This window comes from Poromitra crassiceps, assembly GCF_964638095.1.
Source record: "Poromitra crassiceps genome assembly, chromosome: 9".
NCBI classification, from domain to species: domain Eukaryota; kingdom Metazoa; phylum Chordata; class Actinopteri; order Beryciformes; family Melamphaidae; genus Poromitra; species Poromitra crassiceps.
The window spans coordinates 15,195,035-15,201,034 of record NC_139630.1 but is presented as its reverse complement, the minus strand read 5'-3'; positions in this window follow the sequence as shown (position 1 = coordinate 15,201,034).

Below are 6,000 nucleotides of genomic sequence, written 5' to 3'. Positions count from 1 at the left end.
ACGATAGAGCCCTATAGGTAGGTAGTTTTTATTTCTGTGTCATGCCATTTCTGGCCCATCCCACATGGGATTACAAGACACCAAATTATATATAAACATAATCATAACATAACATCCGGTTGTACAAACAAAATAAACAAAGTATATAATATATACACATATGCATGAAATATACATACACATATACACACTTACTGTACATACATACACTTTTTTTTTTTTTTTTTTCTTTTTCTTTTCCTTGTCTTACATTGCCTTTTCCTGATAAAGAGCTTTTTTTCTCATGTCCCAAGCTTTTTCCAAATAATAAGCCAGTCCAAAAGTTTCATATGTAAACAACCAACTCAAATTATATGCATCATCATTATTAAGAAAATCAAACTCTGTTTTTATCTTATTGAACAAAATATAGCGCGGTTCACTGTAAAAAGGACAATAAAAAACAAAATGAAACTCATTTTCTATGTCATTTAAACAACACATTGGACACACCCGCTCTTCTTCTTCCAATCTGACATACCGTCCAGTTTTGATCATAAGCGGTAAAATACCAGATCTCAGCTGGGCACATAAAGCTCTCTGCTTTTTTGATAAATTATAATTAACATAATTTTCAGTACCAAAATCATGTTTAATCATACGAAACGTACGTAGCTTTGGTTTAGTCCATATATCCTCAGCCCATCGCACCTTATACTGAGTAAACACAGATTCTCTAAGTATAGCAATGTTGATTTTGCTGTTATTGAAAAATGCCTCACCAATATCTCTTCATAATAATAATATTCTAACAATATTCTCATTTGCACTTTGAATTGTTTATTTGAAATTTGTATTGTCTGTTTGTTTGTAGAACACTGTTTGCTTGTTAAAATAATCAGATCATGATATTCTGATGTGGTTCTGTGACAGTATATGATTGTATTCTAAGTTTAACCACTCCTATGATGGATCAGACACTTTTTTGAGCTCATTCCTGCATAGCTTGAGCACTTTTCCACCGTGAGTCAAGTGATCAAAGAATAGAGACAGTCCGCATGTCTGGGAACGCCCACAAAATGTTAAACGGCTGGCGCGCGAGTGGGGTAAAACCACCGATATATCTCATGGGCTGACTCACCAAAAGACGGTGCTGCGGCTCTAAACTACAGGTTTGGGGGTTCTAGAGCAGAACACAAGACGTCTGCTCAGATGTGCGTTTACTGCGGTGGTTAAATCCCCGATCGTGTCTGCCTGGGCTGGGCTATCAGCTAAATTCTAACTTTGCTGAATGGATAGAACGGGGGAATTTACCCCACCCTGACCCCGCGCCCAGCAAGGCTGAGCCAGCTAACCCAGCGTCTATTGTGGGCGTTCCTAGAGCCTGTATGGGCGTTCCCAGACATGCAGACTGTCTCTATACTACTGTACCCAGTAGAAATGGCCAGGGCATTTAAGTTACATTAGCTATATTTACATAATCAATACCTATAAAGCAGATACACATTGTTATTTTAGTTATTAATCATAAAATACACAACACATAGATGGAGGAGTAGACAGACAGACAGGCAACACAGACACCCTCTGGCACACTCAGCTGTGGCCTCGGCTCCAGCTCTGCCCCCCTCTCTGCTCTCTGCCCCTGAACTTGTTATTCTCTGTGACAGTCAAAAAATGTCGTGTGCTTTCTGCCTGTAAGTAACTTTGACCAACTGTTGTTCCGGCACTGTGCTCCTGATCCTATACCTTTATTATATTAGTATTAGTATTACTGTAATCATGTAAGCTTTTCAAACATGGAGGCAGTCTCTCTGCAAGTGCATTATTTTGCAAAGATAGATATGTATATAGGCTAAATCCAATCACATAAGACAACTTCTTTTGACTCCTGGCTCCAGTTATTATTTTGATCTCAAGTCTCCAGCCTCCATCTATATGTTGTGTATTTATGATTAATAACTAACTACATGTGCATCTGATTTATAGCTATTGATTGTGTAAATATATTTTGTAACTTACATTTTTCGACATCACTCTGGGAACCCTATACTTACGCAGGATGGGGGTTCCTGGACGCGATGCGGCCCGCCCCCCGCAATTTCAGATTTTTTTTTATTGATTTGACTCATACCATTACAGCTACATAAAAAAATCTCTTACAAAAGTTACATAAATAAGATTGCTGACGTTTCATTAAATTAGCTTTGATAGCTGGAAACAAATGCATTGCTATGCTATGGAAGAGTGCGGACCCGCCTCCTGTCTCCATGTGGCTCAAAGAAATTGCCTCATATATGGCCTCTGAAAAAATAATGTTCAATCTTAAAAAAAAAACTGGTCTCTTTGTTAAATGTTGGAGTGACTTTAGGCGGTACCTAGAAAATATATAATTGTCAGCTGGTTAAACAAAATATTGGTGTAACAACAGCTATTATATACTGCATACAACGGTTGTTTTCGTAACTATTTATGTCTTGATTGTTAATGTCTGTGTTTTATTGAATGTACTGTCATCCTTCTGTTTTGTTTTTCTGTTTTGTTTCCCCCCGTTTCTTATTTTTCATTAGGGGAGGGTGGGAGGGAAGTAACTGGCGGGGTTTGATTTGGGGTAAAGTATGTGATCATCTCTGTACTTCACCTGTAAACTGAAATGGAAATGAAAATACCAATAAATATATTGTTAAAAAAAAAAAAAAAAGATTGCTGAGATCTACTGATTATTTTCCTTTGATTTCATTCATGACAGACTTGACGACACATTGATATTGACGTTGCTTATTCAGCTTCCAGCTTCATGTTCTCCTACTATAGAGCCTATATGCACGTGATGTCACAGAGGCAAAAGTCACTGCGGTGTCAGTGTCACGCCCACTGAGTGGCAGCATTAATGTTCAGCTTGAATGCAGTAATCAGCCTAGATAAATGACACCTGCTGCTCCAAACAACAGAGAGGAACCTGCTGAATGTTTTACCACTCAGTCCAGATTGCAGGAGCAATTTCGGTGAGAAAGTGACATCAGTGGCAGTGCATACCCTCTATGCTGGTAAACCTCCCAGCATGGGACTGCAATGAGACAAGACTATTACTGACAATGTCTAGCAAACAAGACAAAACCCTAACATTCAACAGTATATTACTATAGGGCACGTACATGTATCACGTGAGAATCCTCATTAATACAGTTTCATAAACATATTTGTTAGTGTGTGTGTGTGTGTGTGTGTGTGTGTGTGTGTGTGTGTGTGTGTGTGTGTGTGTGTGTGTATGCGTGCGTGCGTGCGTGCGTGCGTGCGTTGTGTGCATGCTGCACAAAGCCTTCAGATGGAAAATTAAACGCGTTTGTGTTTGGTTGTGGCTAACACATCCTGTCTCTACGTGTGACTGACTGACTGCAAGTGCACGCTATTAACAATAACATGCAGGGACTTTCAATGGCGTGACAGGGCTTTGCTATAGAACTGTGTTATAGAACTCCTGCCTGCATGAGCTCTGCTTCCTCGAACACAGTGTTCTCTTTATATCAAGCCCAGGGTGTATCCAGTGTCACAGTGACATATATATCTCATCTATTGTGTCATTTAACACATTTATAGATTTGATTAATCATGTATACATGTTTTTATTGATTAGATTTAGCTTAATAAAGAATAGACAGGACTTTTCTTATAAAATGTTACAAAATGCTTTTTTGTTTAGCTGGCAGCCATGTTTTTGTGGGTTCCGAGCTGCTAGTACAGTACTTCCCCTTCGAAGTGGACTGCACAGGGTATTCAGCAATGTTAAGTAATATGGCTGAACCCTGTGCAGTCCACTTTGCTGGGAACTACTACCCGATCGGAACGCAGCCTCAGCCACTTCAGAAACGCTTGAGAGTACAAATTGTCTGCCTGTCATTTCCTCTCAGCAGAACCACAGACCGAGTGCAAGCCGGGCCTTCTCTTGGCTTTCAGATTCAAATGACAAGAATCAACCAGCGTGTTCCTCAGGTCCAGGAACATGCTGTTGTTTGTTGTTTAATTTTACAAATATTTGGACGAAATAAATATTTGCAAAATCCACTATTTGTGCTTTTCTAAATTCCGTATTTGGATTCAGCTCCACACTAGCATCCGGTGATAATTGTCAGTTATAGGGGTCTATATATATCTACCCACATTTGCTCTATTCTTATTATATATTTTATTTATCTTTCTGGATTCTGTTAACTATTAGTATTTGGTACTGCAATGATTCAATATCCCCGCACCGGATTAATAAAGTATAATAATGGTGTTTGTCATCTTAAGTGTGTATAGGTGCATGCTGCACAAAGCATTCAGATGGAAATTTAAGCTATATGTTTGTTTGGTTGTGGCTAACACGTCCGCATAGAAGATCAAAGGCGATCCAAATAATTTTAAACAACAGTGAATACCCGGACACTCCCCCCTGTCCCAGTGACATCACAGCCGTGAAGTGCCACTATGAAAATAAATGTCAAAGCCGAACTTCAATCAGTGATCCTCTCCCATTAACACCCTGGAGTAGCCTGCCACCAATTCAACCTAGTGACTTCCCAGACACCTCACACTTCACACAGGCTGAAGTAAACACTGTCATATGCAGCCTACCTAACAACAAGGCATGTGGCATAGATGGTGTTAGTTATGAAAGCCTTAAGACTCCACAGACATGTGAAATATTAACATCCATATTTAATGTCTGCCTGGAAAAAAAAAAGTCCCTGAGTCGTGGAAAGGAGCAATGATTCATCGCATCCCCAAAAAAGATAACATACCAGATGATCCATCCACCTGGAGAGATATCTCTCTCCTACCGACCACCTATAAAGTGTTCATGAAGTGTATCCTGTCCCGTGTATTGCCCTGGCTAGTGGACAATAACATCCTGTCACCCAAGCAGAAAGCGTACATTAACAGACAGGGCATGAACGAACACGTGTTTTGTCTGAAAACGGGGATCGACGACTTCAAACATGAATCCTGCAAATTCTACTCTGTCTTTCTGGACTTCAGGGACGCTTTTGGGACCCTGACCCATAATGTCATGATTCACGCCCTCGAGGAAATCCAGCTACCTCAAGTGTTTATTGACATTATCAAGGATGTTTACAGCTCTTCCTTCATTCAAGTCATCTGTGGGAAACAACTTACAGACCCCGTCCCCCTCCAGGTGGGCATTAAAACCGGGTGTCCGTGGAGTGCCATCAATTTTGTCCTCGCCATCAACCAGTGGATTAGGTGGCTGTGTGACTGTGCCCCACCTAATGTGATTTCCCCCAACCCCATACAAGGCTACGCAGATGATGTGCAGCTGGCCTCTCGGGAGGTGAGCGTTATTAAGAACATGCTCTCCAGAACTGACACATTCCTGGACTGGTCCGGTCTGGAGATAAAACAATCTAAATGTGCAGTTTTGTACCAGAGAAGGAGTGGCGGGAACCGCTGGTATAAGTCCAAAACAGACAGAAATCCCGAGTTCACCATCAACTCGGTACCAATCCGTGTGTACGACCTGCACGAGACGTACACCTACCTCGGGCACAAGTTCAATGTTGCAGGTGAATGGAAGGAGCAGGTGGAGTATATGGTCACGGAATTCACCACCAGACTGGACCTGATCGACGTTTCACCTCTCCCACTGCTCATGAAGTTGGAGGCCATCAGACAGGTGGCCCTGTCGAGAATTCAACATCTTTTCTCCAACATCCACCTCATGGTCAAAACACTGCGGGAACTGGACAACAAGGTGGTTTCCATGGTGAGGAAGTGGTTCGGACTGAATACACACACAACCAGAGACATTGTTTTTCATTCGAAACAGGAGGGAGGTCTAGGTGTTCCAAGCGTGGAGTGGATCTATAACGCCACCAGGCTGGCCCATCTGACCAACATGCTGAACTGTGATGACCGCACTGTCAGGGAACTTGCACGTTCTTCGCTGTTTCTCGATATGAAGCGGCGAAAGGTTCCCCTGGCAGGAGAAGGTGAGCCGAGCTTCCTAGGCTTCAGAAGGAA